The following is a 17,427-nucleotide window of genomic DNA, read 5'->3' as shown; positions in this document are numbered from 1 at the left end:
AGCTAAGACATGACTGCACTCCTAGAAGCAATTAGATACAGTTTTCCTCATCTGGGCTTTGAAAAATCCCAATGCAGGCATTTTGTTATAAACAAACATCTGGTCATGTCTCAGTAACAAAGAAAGATAAAGTGTTTTTGACAGAACTTTGCCCTCTGGTCAAACTTTGCTTTCCACCGGTGTCTTTCATTTATTCCTTTTTGAAGACTATTTGCACAGGCCTCTAACAGGATGTCAATAAGCAGATTCACTGATACGGAGAAAAGTGATTCAATATTCTGAGTATAGTTTTTAGAGCAAAGAAGGAAAATTGAGAGCCTGTAATAAACAAAAAAAAAATAACATAATCAAGTACACCAGATGAAAGCTAATATGATATAGTGACAAGAGTTTTCTGGCTGCTTTCAGTGAGATCTAAACACAGATATTTTCTCTTGTACAGGACAAAGAAAAGCTACAAACAGCACCATGGAGCTAAAGTGCTATCCCTCTATTCTCTCAGCCACAAGCATCAGGAGTTTCTTTCCTTGTTAATCACAGCAAAACAAGTTGGCCTTTCAAAGTTCAGAAAGAAATCCCATCTTTGCACACTGAACTTTACACTCACCTTTTTGTCAGCTGGGCAGGTATGTCAGAGGTCTCTGGTGAAGATGAGGGAGGACACACAAGACAGCTCCAGCCAGGGGTAGCTTCCTGCCCTGTCCAGGAGAGTATTCTTCCACATGTTAGTCCTCATCTCAGCTGCCTGAACTGAGAAATGTAAGCCTCTAATTTGCTGAAGAATATTCACTGATATGACAATGCAGTTTGTGCTGACATTTTACTGACACTCCTTCTTTATTATGTAGGCCAGATAGAAACCACATCAGTAGGGTACCCTTGGCAAGAAAGCTGCCAGCAAGCATATACCAGTTTGTTTAATAGGATAAAACAGCAGGTGCCAAGGTATGAATCCATTGGATATTAGTTAAAGTAGGCTGTTCTTAAATAGCCTCCAAAAATCATCTTACAATCCCAGTTCTTTCAGACTTTAAGAGGAACTGAGGGAATTCAACAATTTGCACCTTCCAGAGACCACCACCAATTATTTCACACAAGAAATACCAAATTAGGAATTCTATTTAAAGTGAAATGATTGGAGATTGCAGAGGAATAGGAAGGGTTCTTGGGATACAGAATGTGTTGGGAGGCAGCACTGATAGCATCCTGTGGTCTCCTTAAGACTTCCTGTATGCAGAGTGGGAAGAAGAGAAGCCCATTTGATGTTAATTTATTTTTTCCTTTCAGAGCCTTCATCACATCCCAGCAACTATCCTTTTTACTCTTGGAAGCGTTTGGATGGAGAAAAAGAAAAAAGGGAGAGAGAGAAATAAGGGTGAAGGCACAGAAATTCTGGAGCAATCTGTAGACACAGCATGGCTGGAAAAATGGGATTGTGTTTTATTCAGTCTAAAAATTTTTAAAACAAAAAATAAAAGCGGCAAAAAAAAAAAAGACTATTAAGCACACAAACTTCTCTGGTGAATGTGCCTTGTTGGCTGCTTTCTTAACATCTATCTATAAATTCAGCCCAGAAAAGCAGTCTTTTTAATTCCAGTCCATACCCTTCATGTCTCATGTGTTTGAGATATACCACCACATTTTGTTTTCTCTTTAAGAAACAAAGCAAACACTCTGCAGCAGCAGACAGGCTAATGATGGTAATCAATCTCTGATAGATAATTCTTGGAAGGTAAATAGATTCATCTCAAAACAGCAAATTATTTTCTTTGCTTACTTTTCTCCTAAGAGAAGGGATAACAAAATTCTTGCATTGGCATGTTGCATAGATTTCTCTCCTGGGCTCTCTAAACAATACTGTATAAGAGGTTATCCAAGTGCACTGCAAATACAATTGTTTTTATGACTAAGCTGCTACCAGAACATAAATGATAAGCAAGTTTCTTACATGCATTCCTGACCTTTTTCTTTAGAAAAGTCAAATTTCCCTAACAATGCAAACTGATATTTTAAGAAGAGGTGATTCAGCCTTCTGGAGCTCAGTGAACAGCTGGCTATCCATAATATTACAGTGTTCTGCAGGTTGACAGCTCATATTGGAGCTCCAAGTGATGCAAAATAAAACAGCCTCCACAAGCTCCCCTAGCATAAACAGGAAGAAAGGAAAAAATCCACCTATCTACATAGATTGAGGTCCAGCATTTGCCCATGGAGTAATGTCCAGTTAGGATTTGAGAGTTTAGCTAATTCTGCACAGATGTCCACTCCCACAGCTATTTAACATTAAAGCTCATACAGTAGCAAAGCAATTCAATTCCTTGACTTGGAGTTATTTTTCTCACTGAGCTAGACTTGAAGACCATGAACGTTAATTCCACCACAGGGATGGTCACCCCCTGCCCAGTTGTGACATTTATCTTTGGTACCTAGCACAGCACAGACCATAGAGAGCTGACCAGGCTCAAACAAATGAATACATGGGGAAGAAAAACAGCTTAGCTGCAGCAGCCTGGATCCCTGTGTTTGCTGCATCCACCTCTTTGCTCTGGCAGAGCTGGCTGAGCACTGGGGTGTGGGAATTCTGACTGGGGCACATCAGGTAGTGCATTTCCAGCCACTTGTGGTAGATGCACATTACTGCAGTGTGCAACATCCTGTATCACCTTACACCCTGTGACGTTCCCCTGATGGGCAGCAGCTGAGAGCCTCAAGCTTTCCCCTGTGAGCCCTTTTATGTGTGTAGGTATGAAGGCAGGAACACGCCTTCCATCACCACATCCAGCACAGCTGACAGCGAGTGTTATTTCCTGTCTGGGAACACAGAGGCTATCACATTAGTCAGCTAAAGCTGGAAAGCTCAGCAATTGCAGCCAGACATCCATGTGCCCTACAGAGGGTCTCAGGTGTGCAGTAACCCACCTCCATCATTCCTGAAGTATGTCAATGCGTTAATCCATGGAGCTGATCAACCCCTGAAATATCAACACTGCAATGCATCTGCTCTCATAAACTGTTGCAAACTGAATTAAAGTGCAGCTACTTCAGAATGCTGTCTCGAAGAGAGGAATGCATTTTCAAAAGGAAAACATGTTCTTTCCAAGAGTATTTTACCCACATAAACAGACTCATAGCCTCGAAATTCTCCCTTTAGCTTCCTTGCTCTGTTTGGTTTTCAGCATCTGAACATAGAGCAAGCATCAATAAACTTCAGAGCATTCCCTTGAATTATTTGCTCATATTTTCTAGGTTTATGATCCTCTCTTAGCAGGCACCATAAATTAACTTGCTTTTCTACATCAAACTGCAATATGCCCAACAGGGATTTCCAGACCTACAGCTACCTCAGCTTGTCTGAGTATCTTGTCTGAATGGGTTTCTTTTGCCCTAAACAAAAAGCCCTGTTGAAATCTTCATGGGACAAAAAGTCTTCACACTCTCCAGTTCTGTCACAGTTCTGCTTGGATGGAAAAAACACCACCAGGTGAATGGTCACTGTATCTTGTTCTTCCAAGGGCTCCTTTTCCTGCCAGGGGAGGCCTCTTAATGCATTCTAGCTCCATCAGACTTGCCACCTGCCTCAACAAACTAGCCTTTGAACTAATTTGTCAATCCATCTACATCAGCAACATTTATTTCATTAATTGGAAGAATTAGCCCTTTGTAGCAAGTTGAAGGCTGTGAAGCCAAAATATACTGTACATTCTCCCAGGTGACCCAAAGGCCCTTGGATGAACTCTTGGGGTGACATTAAAATGAATAGTTATACAGAAAAAATAGCATTTTAATGTTTATTTAACGTAGCTACCTTTCCAAAAAAAAAGGGAACTTTCAACATTTTTTAACATCTGGTTGCCTTATTTTTTAGTTTGTTTCTCCAGTGGTATGAGCAGAACGTCTTCAATTTAGAGAAGACAAGTCTGTGTTCTTAGCCACATGGACACTCTCAGATTACAGGCAGTGTGGAGGAGGAGAAGACACATAAATTCCTTTTAAAATTATTTTAGGACTGACATATTAAATTTTAGGGGGCCAAGTCCTACGGTCCATTATGCAACTGAGATCAGTGAAGCTTGTCTGGAGCTAGAGCTGTGTACACAGTACCAGTCACACCAAGTGCTGCTGCATTTTAAGCACAGAAATATAATGTGAGGTAGAGCAAGCTGAATTTCACAGCTTGATAGAACGAATTTGTTCTTTTAAGTGTCTGAGATTTTTAAATGGATGCTATTGTAATTGAGAAGAAGGTGTGCTACCACAAACCTCCCAAGCACACAGGCTCATATACAGATGTTTATACAAATGTTCATTTATTTACAGATAAAGTTATAACACCAGTAATAATATATACATTACAACATCAATATTATCATATATATTGGTATCTACTATGTATTATATATGCAAATTATACACTGTATTTGAAAGTCTTAAACATCTCTATTATGACCTTTAGAGGATCCCTGGGATTTTTTTCCCCATATTTCCTTGGTTTATGATCCTCTTTGTTAACAGATACCAGAAATTAACCTGCTTTTCTAATAAAGAGCTCGTCAGTTCTGTCTATAAGAATAATCAGCTCTCCAACCCTCTACAGTGTTCTCCCACCTGCCCACACCATATTGAAGTCATGCTCCTAAAAGCGGCCTAAAAGCTCATGTTAAATTAGGTGAGTACAAAAAACTCTAAAACTTTCAGGATCACCAATTCCTAGCATGCAGAAACCTTCCATGGAGGGCCTTCTTCCTCTTAAATACAGGCCTTTGTGCTCACATCTGTCTGTGATAAAATATCTGTTCTTCCAAACACACCTGTATCAAACAGTCCCCTCTGGTTTGCAAAAAGATCCTACCAGAACAAAACACCAAAATAACTTTTTTAGCAATAACTTTTATAACTTTTTAATTTTAGCAATAACTTTGATTTCCTGATCAAAAAACCTTTTTTTACTCTTGTGATAATGATAACCTTTTTATAGATACAAAATATTTTTAATCCTTGCAATATGGAGTGCTTTTATCTCCTACTAATTATCTCAGTTTAGTTTATTAAGTGAGCAGTTGGTCGTCACATTTAATGTTGGCCACAATATATGAAATTAGACTTAAATACAATCTTCATTGACAGCAATTATTTTCTAATCTCTAGCTAATTATATGTCCTAAGAAGATTTTAATTTTTTTGTTCAGAATCAGTCCCAGATTAGCCTGCCTACAGTCACACACATAATTATGTTTATTCTCCTAAAACACAGCCTCCCATAGGATTTTATTTTTTTGTTCCTAAAATTTTTCTGATGCTTCAGAGCTAACACTTACACTGAATTCCAGTAAAATATTTAAAATGGAAGAGTAGCTCCATCTCTCTGAGAGTCCCAAGACTTAAATTTGTTGTTCTGTGTGAAATTGCACAGAATTTCTCCAGGAGCCCATTCTTGCCAGACAGTATGATATTTTATAGTCACCAATAAAAAAGGTGTAGAACCACCTGCTTTCTTGCTCAGTTCTATGATTTTTAGAAAATAATTTAAAATCACCAAGAAAATTATACATAAGGCTTAAACATCTCATATTACTATTGAAAGTTAAAAATCAGATAAATAATTTTCATCCTCTGTTGTGAAAATGAATAACCTCTGGTGTGATTACTTAGAGTACTGTGATAAGTAAGTGATATCCTGCATTGCAACTCAGCTTGCAATGCAATAAATGAATTTATGGCTGGTTAAATTGCAAGGCTGGGGTATTTAATAAATACAAAAAGCTGTTTGTTGCACATACAATCCATTACCACTGATGTTATATACTCATAGTGGAAAGCATTCAATAACTTTTTTTAAAAGAAGGGGAAAAAAATCAATATAATTCAGGTTTGAACGTATTCTGCACTATCTGTCATAGCTCTCCTACATTCAGGTTTTCAAAAAAGAGTACAATTTCCTGAAATAATAATATGCACACATAAAAACGGAATCCACTCCCCTATGCATGGAACAACTTGTGGGGCCCTGAAATTCATGTGGGAAAGCAATGTGAGCCTATTGCACGCTGTGTTCCTACATCAGAGAATCACTGAATCATTTAGGCTGGAAAAGAACTCTAAGATCATCAAGATCCAACATCAGCCCAGCACTGCCAAGTCCACCACCAAGTGCCCACTTTGGATACCTTCAGAGCCACCAAGAACTATGAGAATTGCTGCTTAACTGATATAAATAATCAGAGCTAAATAGAATAATCACTCCTAAGGAGCATTTTCTGAATTTCTGCTCTTAATAGTGAGGCAAGGAGTGTTCTCAAGGAGGAAGACTCCCTGGGCCAGGAGGGAAACTCTCCATATCTGTGGCTCGAGTGGGCTGGCACAAAGAGCATTTGCTGTATCAGAGGTCTCGGGTAGAAGAAGCGACCATCTGCAGGTTGGCATGGCAGAAGTAGAAGTTGTATCATGACTTCATCTGTGCAAAGAAAATGTCATTTTACTGCTAGCTGTACCACAGAGCAGTACAGCCTAGAGATGTACTCACTTCCTCCAGGATAAAGGTTTAGGGAAGATGTTTAGGAGTTCTGACACCATTGCCTTTGACAAGCTGCGACCCCAGCTGTGTCGTTAAGTGGGAAGAGAAAAGTGAGCTGATGTTTTACTAACAAAACAAGACAACCCAAAGTATTGTGGCATATATGACCATACATAACTTTAAATACAATATATAAAGTGGGTAAAGTAAGCTATAAAAGGACATGTTTAAAAAATTATTCTTTGAAATTTTTTCCTCAATGTGACTAACATCTGTTGGTCATTTTGTCCGCCAGCACAAGGAAGTTCAGAATATGAAAGAGGTAATGAACTGTGAGAAAAGCTCTGCTTTGCAAGAGTGTTTCTTTGATTTTCTTTGTCAGAATTGTAGTGGCCTCTGACCAGTCACAAAAATAACAATCATTAATTGGGCTCTTTTTTGTTCTCAGCCTAATCTTGCAACCAGCAGAAATCATGTTCTCCAACCCATCCTCATCCGTGAGTAAATGCTGCCTCAAGGAGAACCCATTTATAGCAGATAACTATTTAAGGCATGTTATAATCCCTCATCTGGAGTAACAAAACCCAGGTGCTCAACACAGCAGCTGCTTGTCACCCTTCCTGATATCTTGGCAGGTCTGCAAGTGAGGAGAGATCTGAAACCTTCTGCAGACATAATACATTTCATTCCCAAGAAAATGCAACCATGCTTGGAGTTTCCCTCGGTTTTGGTTGTAACAGGAGAGACAACACTGTCAGCACCTGTGTGGGAGAACAATTTGATGGAAACTGGGAATTTTTGTGTAATACAGACCCAAGCCCCAAAAGCCCAATGTGATCAGTCTCCTAAGAATAAAATGTTTCTTCCTCAAATCACAGCTTTTTATGAGGGCTCTGTCACCTCTAAGCTAAACTAAGAGACAGAGAAAGTAGTGCTCACCTGTGCTAACTAATCCTGCCATTTGCATAGATGCCTCAGTAGAGCGGATGAACCATCTGAAGAAAAACTGGTCTTTTATAGAAATATTTTTCTGTTAAAGACATAAGATATTCCGTTTTCTTCTAACATTTTAACTCGTCCCAGTGTCAGGGCTACTCCTTAATATCCACAGAGAGCCTCCATGCATTAGAAGCCCAAAGCAAGTTATCAAGGTCCTTCCAACCCCTCCTACCTCTGCCTCTCCTGCACATTTCTGAGCTGTCGACACAGCTCCTTGTGTGGTCTTGAAACTGATGCTGTTCAACAGCAGCCAAAAGAGAGGGGAAAATCTGCTTTTTTATTTATATAAATCTGGCTAAGAGTTTTTATTTATTTAGAATGGACTTTAAACTGTGCTTGACTCTAAATAAATAGAACACGTTATTTTCCCTCCCTACTGGTTGCCACCAAGCCGTGTGAATTCCAGAGACCACACAGACAGCAGTGGCTGTGTGGTAACGTGGGGACTGATGCAAAGGGAGGCAGCCCACCAGAGGCTGGGCTTTGCAAGGCTTGCAGGTGAGGGAAGCACTGTGAAAGGCTTGCTTTGAGAGCAGGGATAAGCACAGCTCTGAAAAAGGCATCAGTTCCTTGGATATTGTGCTGATGCTACCCTTCTCCTTCCCTGTCTGCCAGTGCATTTCTCCTCCACCACACTGGTCCTTACCAGGTCACTCCTGTTCGTGTGACAGTGACAATTCTCTGTGAGTCACAGCAGCACGATGGTGGGGAGACAGGCAGGGAAACACATGGCAGGATTCAGCTTCGTGGAGAGGAGAGGAAGAAAATACCTTTAAGATTTATGCCAGGCTGTCCATTTGCTTCAGCCAGACCCCTGAAAAGATAAATTTGGATGCAGTTTTGCATACTGTGCATTAGGGTGACCCTGCTTGAGCAGGGAGGACCAGATGACCCACTGAGATCCCTTCCAACCTTACCCATTCTGTGATTCTCTGGGGGAGGATGAATTCCTTTTATTCTTCAGTCAGTCACAGGTAACATTTCTGTAACATGTATGTCTTCTTTTAGCCTTTAAGTGACAAATTCACTGGACCAAATAGAACTCATCTTTGGAGTACTCCTGGGGTGAATTTAGATCTGGCTTTATCAGAAACAGTGTCAGAAGAGTAGAGGAAAAATGTACAACAAACCTCCTTCACCTGCTTCACAGATGAGTCTCATTTCACTCAGGGAGCAGCAAAGACACAGGGTCCTAGTGTCCCTCACTTGAACATCGCTGATTTTGTCAAATGCTCAGTAAATGATAACTTCAGACAAGTTGGCAAGTTCAGAGAAGCTCCATTCAGATCTTTGGGAGGCACCAGGTTCCTGAGATAGCTACCTGCCAAGGGAAGCACATGGTAAAACTCCCAGTGTTTAGGGGAAGGCAAAAATACAAAAGGCCAAGTATTAACTCCTCCTTTTAGCACCCAGCTAAAAACAAATCTATTGGCTGCTCCCACAGTACCTGTGTATAACAAGGGCCATAAAAACCCATGCCTTTATGGAAAACTCCCCTTTTAGATCACTAGACAAATAAAGAATTAATCCATCTGCCACTCTTCTGATTCCTGAACTGCTGCACCACTGATTTGCATTATTTCACCTCTCCTTCCAATGCTTCTCCTTTTGAAAGCAAATACAAGGGAAATCACAAAACCCATCTTCTTTTCAGGTATCTTATTGTCATTGTCCAAGGACTTGACCATGCCAAGTTCTGCTCCTCACTTTGTTCTTATGGTTTACCTGCTGCTAACTGGAGAAAGAGCTGACTACAAAGTCATTTTTCTGGTAGGTTGTGGTCTGCAGTTGATCTAAAAGGCTTAACCTTGATATCATTGATTCAACTGAGGGACCAGCATTTACCTCTAAAATTATAGTTCTATTCAGCAATACTAACCCCAACACCCTTGGAAGCTAAGACAGAACAGAATATTCCTCAGGGACTGAACATAGAGCCTGCTTGCAAAGGGCTGGATATGCCAATCTATGCTAAAATGCAGTAGGCAACAGTTTTCTGAGGCAGACCTGTCAAAAAAAGTTATTTTACAATTTACAGGATAATCCTCAGCAGCAGCATCTGCTGATGTGGTGTGAATAGGAACTTGCAAATTCCTTATCCCTGGGGTGAACATCAAACACCAGCAGAAGGATTGGGCAATGGTTAGCAGCAGCTACTAAAATTTTTTCTTCTGTTTTGAAGGGAAGGGAGAAAGATGAGTGAACTTATACAATGAAAGAGAGGGGAAAAGCTTAATACAAAGACTGGCAAGGCAGAAGCAGGTCAAAGGAGAGTAGGAAACTCATTGGGAGGTGAAGCCAACTGAAAAGCCTATGCTCTTCTCCAAATAAGGCAGGCATTCAGAGCCCATAGCTTGTGAGGCACTTGGCCAAAGTCAAAGTGAGACATAGAAAACCCTACCACAAGACAGACAAAAGACAGACAGAAAGAAAAAAAATCCATATCTCAGCAGAGCAGCACAGTTGGCTCAGAATGCACTGTTGAAGGAAAGGTCAGCAGACAGCCCTTACTCAGTGATGACTGCTGAATATGAAGAGACATAAGCAAGGAGCAGCTAAAGAAGCAGAGATTATTAGAGTGACAGCAAACTCTTCCATCTGGGAAGGGCACTGGACAAAGCACATAGCTCCCTGTGTTCACAAGGATACTGAAAACTAGAAGCAGTTCTGAAAAGGGAAGAGACCATTAAGTCTATCTGGATTCTCAACCTCTTTGCAAATCCAGCTAATTCAGGTTATGATGCAATACAAGCAAATTTCTGTGCAGTGCAACTTGGCTTCTCCAGATCTCTCTTCTGCTGACATGCATAGAGAATACATTGCTGTGTGCTGCCTGCAGGTGGACTATCAGAATCCCACAGGAATTCAGGATCTCTGACCCTCAGTAAACAAAACTGGCTCAATTCCACCAAGTCTATTCAATATGAAAACTCCCAATCTTTTTACCCCCTTGTTTTCATCCTCCCCCACTCCCACAATCTAGGTGGAACATACACTGTAAGGATGCCCCTCAGGCCTGCAGGACTGCCTTACCCACATCTTGCCCATCAGGGGAAATTAATTTCAATGCAGCCAATTTCAAGGACAGACCACAAGTCCCAGGTGGCCTTAATAAGTGCAGAGGACAAACACAGCCCTGAGTTCCCTGATAAACCCAACCTGCAGGGCCTTTGCTGGCCACACCACCAGTCTTTGCAGAATAAAGAGTAGGAATTCTTCCTGCTAAGGACAAGGATGTGGATACTCAATACATTAATCAGCAACTCCCATCTCTGCTCTTTCTGTGCTCTCATTAGATATCTCAGTAGGACTTCTCTGAACTACTTTGAGAAGTTTAAAAAAAAAATTTCAATAGACTGTATTCTAACAACTGGGGTGAGGGTGTGTTCAGAAAAAAAAATTTAAAAATACAAAAACAAAAAATCCCCCAACACTTTATTCTGATTTCTGGGTGGCAAAAGAGAAGAGACTTAAATTCAAAATGTTTTGGACATCCTATGGGGAAACTTTATATTTGTGTGTGGTCCTGCAGTTTTGTCAGTTGTCTGACATTTTAATTTCCTGTTCCTCTCTTATGGTGAGATTCTGATTTCTGCTCTCTCGTTCTCCTTTCTCCATTACAGAAACCTAACAAGCATCTCCAGTTCTGCCATCTGTTTCCTATAGACTTTTATAAATATTTAAACAAATAATTAATTTGGTGAACAGGCATGATGTAGCCTGGCTCATCTTCAGTCAATATACAACTTCTACCAGCCCTTTCCAGTCTTTCAATTTCTTATAGATATTAGGTCCTTTGCACCAGACTATTCATGGTCTATCTCCTCCATTAAACTGGTCCAGTTTTAAATGTTTGAATGTTTTTACTTTAGAAACAGCCATTCTGGGTACTGTGTGTCCCCACAAAATGTTGTGCCAACATAGTCCACTTGCAAACAAGTCTTTAATAACTTTCTCTATTTAGGCAACAGAAAATACGAAAACATCCACTGAGTCTGATAGAACAGCCATGCTGAGCAGTGCATAGTCTGTTCTCAGTGACTAAATACACATAATCCTCTGCTAGATGCAGTAGGATGTTACTGGGAGGAGAAAGATTTGGTCTACCTTTAAAGCAACACCAAGGTGTTCAAACTGGTACCACCCAATGCCTGTCTATTCCTGTTCCACATGCCAATGCAATTCCCTGGAATTGTACTGGCAATCTCAACCTAGGGGATTCCTCCTGAATGTGCAGTTGCCATTTCCAGAGGGCAGGGATTATCCTTTTCTTCTGTGGGTGGCTATGGCTTGTGTCAGTGTGATGCTAAACTGTGACAGAGCTGTTCAGTGTCCATGCATCAAATACAAGCCCTAACACAGGAGTACTCCTATTGCTGCAGGAGCATACATGTCCTCAATGCCAAGGATCATTTGAATAGATTTTCATTTTTCTTTACTCCTCTGAAATGCTAAATCCTGTCTCTCAATCTACCAGAAAAGATTTTCTGTGGAAAAATCATGCTAGCCCTTGCTAGTCAGAGATATTTTGCAATATTTAAAATCTCTGCTGTGTTGCAAAATACCAAAATCCCTTGAGGATGTTTCAATTAATCCTCCATGTCTCAATTTGAGGAGAAATTACAGCAGCCCCAGGAGCACTCAGCATGGATGTGGACTCACTCCCCTTGGACAATGGCAGGGAGCAGGGTGTTCTCAAAGAGGATGAAGAGGCAGCTCAGGGCCCAGCTGTCCTTTTGTCAGTCAGTTTTGTCCTTTTGTCCATCCAGACTGGCACCAAACCTCACTCCCCTGAACCAGGGGTGTGTTTGCCCTGTCCCCAGGTGCAGGCATTGTGCTCTTTCTCTCCTACTGCCAATAGCCACATGGACAAGCCAGGCTAAGTCAGGCACTCACCTTTATCTCAGTGGCCACCATAGAGCTCAGCAGCCTTGCACAAATCAACTTTTGTTTCCCCAGACTTGTGACCATGACTCTTAATTCATCTTCTGGATGTTTTCTCAGATGAACATGCCTGTAACTTTTCCTTGGGGCTTAAAAAACACTTTCCAACCAATTTTTCCATATCACCACGCTCTGCCCCAGAGATGTCCCTCAGGAATATATATGGTGAGGTTACACATTCCTAATCCTCACCAGGAACGGGATTGCATAAGAACATTCCAATTATTTTAGGTTATGGAAAAAGTAATCGAGTATTTCACTCACCACTAAAATGTCATCATTTTATGCATTTCACAAAGAATTCTCTCATTATGTTAGATAGGCCTGGAGAGACTCCAGTCTCTGTGGGTTGCATGCATTCCCCCATTCTGCTTGGGAATTAAAAGCCTTACTCTGTTTCTCAAGAAAGCCAAGTCACTTGGTGCCCTGCTACTGACCCAAAACTCAATGGCAACACACCTGATTTCTCTTACAAACTGATCTGGCCTTTTCTGCATTTGTTCCTCACACAGCTGTGTGCACAGCATTCTCCTCACATGCTTTGTTAAAAATAATGTTTGCACATGAAGAAAAAGAAAGCCCATAATAATAATGACATCAGCAACCATTTGAGAAATATTGATGAGTGCTGCCATTACAGCATAGCCATTCACTGGCACTGAATAAAGACAGAAAGTCTATAAGGCCATTAATATCCCAATTTTTGATTTAACTAAAATTTTTAATTATTATTTTGGCACAACGATGCAACAATACAGCACCGTTTTGTAAACATTTTAGCATCAGCAAGAAAGCTAAGCCTTTGAGCAAAAGAGTGTGCTAGCAACACAGACTTCATGAATGCAAGTAATTCTCACTGTAGGAGAGAGGCAAAGTGGTTTTTTACCTCTCTCTGTATTCCACATCACCATAGAGCCAACAAGTTCAGGGAGTGGCTTAATCTGTGACTGGGCACTGGACAAGCACATGGAAAGATGGTTCTAAACCCATATGTCCTAGAAATATTCTAGGGTTCAACAGCTGCTTGAAATCCAGTGGCATGGCAGAGACAAAGGCTGAGCAAGAAATGTCAGCACTGAGAAATGCAATTATTGTGCAGTCTGTGTTGCATTAATGTGAACTCCTTCTTAGCTGGATTTTATGTAGAAAAATTAACATCACCTGCTAATTTGCTGCAAAGCTTCTCATATTCAGCAGGATCTTTCTGCAAAATCAGGAAAGTTGAAGAGAAAATCTATTTCAGGAACAAATATAGCACATGCTCTACATTACCTGAAGGGCCAGGGTAAGGAGTGACCCTGATTGCATCTTAGTAAAAAATTTCATAGATTTCTTTTGAAAATACATGCATATTATTGGGATAGCACACATTAAAGAGGCACTAAAGTTCCCCTTCAGGATGGATAGCTGTAAGTGGTACTTTTTAGTGCAGGCATTGGTGCTTTGTTCTAGTGAACCTATGAGGACAAAAGGAAGTATCAGATATTCATCTCATTGCACTGGCAGGTCACTCTCCTGTGCATAGCTCCCAGAAGAAGATGTGCATAACTGAGAGCAGTTATTGAGCCCCTCTAGAGTTGCCTTTGGTGGGGAGGAGAGGAGGGAAGAAATTGTGAATTATTCACAATTTTCAGTTTATCCCTAATCCCTTAATTCTGTCATTCTGAGGGTAGAGACTTTTGCTTAATGGCAGTGCCAGAAATAACAAGCTAGAATTGCATGTTTATAAAATGGGGTCTTAGTTACTTATTAGGATCAACTGAGCTTGAATTAATGTTGGCTCACATTCAAGAGCACTGAGTGGACTGAGTAAGCATCACAGTTTTAAAACTCATTAATGGTTGTTTGTTGTATATATTTAATATACTAGAAGCATCAAGCACATTAGACTATAGTTTTCTTATAAACATACAGATGTAGAAAAATATGGCTAATATAGAATGAAATTATTTGGACTTGTAGCTCTACTTACACCAGTGGTTGATAGATGAAGTAATTCTAAATTTAATAGGACACGTTATGCTCCCAAATCTGAGTTGAGCTGGAGTGGATAGGCACATCACCTGTTATCAATTGTGCTTTTATCTCAGAAGATAAGTTCATATTTTACAGGTGAGAAGGCAAAACAGGGAAGAGTAGAGTGTATGTAGAAATGCAGGTGTAATGCAAGTGGAAAAGAATCCAGACCAGGTGGAGAGTAGCTGAAACTGTAGAGAACACGGGGCTTTGAAAAATTACTGCTGAAGGCTACTGAATATGGAAACACAAGTCCACATTTTGAACTGATGAAAAGGCAAGGTACTTGCTCCAGGTGACTTGTATGTGACCTGAAACATGGGGTGGACAACCACTCACACAATTTTAATATACTTTGCACATGAATTCTTAAAGCACTTAGGTTTTGATTTTGAGGTTGGTGTTTTGGGGGTTTTTTTGGTTGTTTTTTTAGCCGTGTAAAGGTAAAAAATGCCTAAGTTTGCATGAGACCACAGCTGCATTTCTGAAGATTTAATCATGCAAGGGATATTCGCATAGAGGCCAATGTGTCAGATATCACTGAGAACAAGAAATTAAGTTCAGGTCCACTAATTTTCTGTTTCAAATCAGCAGCAAGCTTTGGAAGCAAATGCCACCATCATCCCACTTACCATCCTTTGGTTTGCACTTCAAACAGCCTCGAGGCTCACAAACTGAGTTATGAAACCAAATTGTGGTGCATGTACTGCACTGTGACAAGTTATGAGGATGAGCCTACAGCCCAGATTGGAAACAGCTCAAGACAGGGCACCCGAAATGTGCTCCATATATTCATCAGCTCCTCAGCACCAATTGCTCTGCTCACACAAGCAGAATGTGGGAGCAGAGAGAGGGGACACAAAGGGCAACCTGTCAAGTTAATCCTCTAATTTAAGGCCAGTCCTAAAATCTGTGTCCTTCACCGTGAACCAAGCCCCTCCTGAGCTCATTTCATCCCTATTGAAGGACAGTATATTACCAAATCAGAACAAAAAAAAAAAAAAAAAATTCAATTTCAAATTACGGTCCCAAGGCAAAACATGCTTCTGAAAATAAAACCTAAACAAACTCACAGATTTGGCTGAAAACAATGGCACTACCAACAACACATGGCAATAATAATAAAATAAATATTACAGGATATGATTTTTCATCAAAATATTGGAAATCATTTAAAACACTAATCTTGTCTGAGCACAAAGTTTTTCTAATTTTGCTTGGGTTTTGTGAGTTTTTTTTGTTTGGTTTTCTATTGGGGTTTTGAGGGTTTTTTGTTTTTTTGAGGAAAAGAAGTCCCATTCTTTCATCCCCAAAGCAGAGGTAAGTAAGGCCAGACTTACTTTGAGATGAGACACATGCAGAATTAATGTAGTCCATATAGGACACAGCCATGTCATGCATACCCTTGACTATTTTCTACCAGAAGTAGAGGAAATTCTGCCTATTCTAGGCTGCATGGCCAGAAGCTTCAGGGAAAGCAGTGTAATCTTCCTCCTCTTCTGGAAGGAAGGGAAACCTGCTACCAAAGATGATTTCATTAACAAATGCTTTCAGTCAGCATCAGAAATCAGAAAAGGAGAATAAAAAACCTAGTTTAAAACACCACATAGATTTACTCCTATACTATACAAAACACTGACAGGCAATGTAAATTTTGTGGTATCTTCCCAAAAACAAGCAGTTGTATCATGACTTGAAGGCTGTGCTGTCCCATTTTTCAGCTCAAGGCATTTTCTTTTCATCAAAGAAAACAAAAGTTTCTTGTTCTCCCTGCTGTTATTCTGTGTGCTTCAGAACGATCACCTGAAGAGAGCAGCTGCAGAATGAAGACATTGAGAAGGATGGGAAAATGGGAAAAGCATACATCAAATTATAAATATGAAAGAATATAGTAGCTTTAAACTAAAGCAGGTTTAGCAAAGCAAGGAAAATAAAGGTTGCTGAAAAATCTGAAAAGGTGATTTGGGTTGTTTTATGCAGCCAAAAAAAAAAAACAACAACCCAGCATCATTCAGATTTCTCATCAATTAAAAGACATGATGACAACAAAACATAAATGCATGCAGAAGATTGTACAGAACAATAAAAAAAGGCAAACATCACCATCCTGAAAATAATTTAGAGACCTAAGGCTTTTTGGAATCAGAGTGGATGACTTATCCATTCTGCAACCTCTGAGTAAAGAAGCAGATTTCTTGTGGTTAAAGGGTTTCAGAAAGGATTCATCAGACCCAGGATCATTTTGCAACCCCCCCATAACATTGATTTCTTCATAAACTCATTTTGATTCCCTCGTGGTTCTGGCAGTAATAAATCACAGCAGTTTAAAAGAAGGTCATGTACACATTTTCATATTTCATACACGATCCTGTTGCACAAAACAAATGATCTGGGGTAATTTGCTTGAGGGTTGTAAACTCATCAGTTCGCTTTGGATTGACTTTAATATGTCTCCATGGAATACTCTCATGCATTTCTCCTTCAGGACGACTCTGTACACTCATTTGTTCCCCAACTACTTTCAGTAAGGCCCAAAACTCATCCAAAATTCAACAGACCACAAAACTTTCTCTTACAGGCAAGCATTGTACATGAGATCACAGGGTCCACCTCACTGCTGAATCTTAAGTGGCATCTCTAACCCTCTTTTAGGAGCCTCAGCTACCCATGCAGTTTGTGAGGAGGTAAAAGCACCTGGGGGTAAGACACAAATGCCTTGTGCCTGCACCTAGCTGGAATCCTCTGATCTCCAGTATTACCCCCAGGGAGCTTTCATCCTGCTGCTCCTGCATGATGCAGCCCAGCAAATCCAGCCCTCAGGTGCTCAAAAAGGCTGCTTGGGTTATTATTATTTTATAAGAGCAGCACAGTGCAGAGCACAAGGAAATATGGATTGCAGGGAACACCATAATCTCAAAGTGACCAGGTTATGCTCAGAGGGGCTCCCGTTGGACAAG

At 40.4% G+C, this 17,427-nt stretch overlaps 1 long non-coding RNA gene across 1 annotated transcript; it reads right to left on the bottom strand.

Annotated features, from left to right (window-relative positions):
• Positions 1 to 623: 623 nt before the first annotated feature.
• On the bottom strand, positions 624 to 8,823 carry LOC148224231 (uncharacterized). Its single transcript, XR_015802842.1, has 3 exons — positions 8,428 to 8,823; positions 8,157 to 8,324; positions 624 to 750 (listed from the first exon to the last, which is right to left on the bottom strand). It is a non-coding gene; the product is annotated as an uncharacterized LOC148224231 (long non-coding RNA).
• Positions 8,824 to 17,427: the final 8,604 nt, after the last annotated feature.

Source organism: Sturnus vulgaris, chromosome 3 (genome assembly GCF_052056855.1).
Source record: "Sturnus vulgaris isolate bStuVul1 chromosome 3, bStuVul1.hap1, whole genome shotgun sequence".
NCBI classification, from domain to species: Eukaryota; Metazoa; Chordata; class Aves; order Passeriformes; family Sturnidae; genus Sturnus; species Sturnus vulgaris.
The sequence above is the reverse complement of the archived record's forward strand: the minus strand, read 5'-3'. Positions and strand labels throughout refer to the sequence as shown.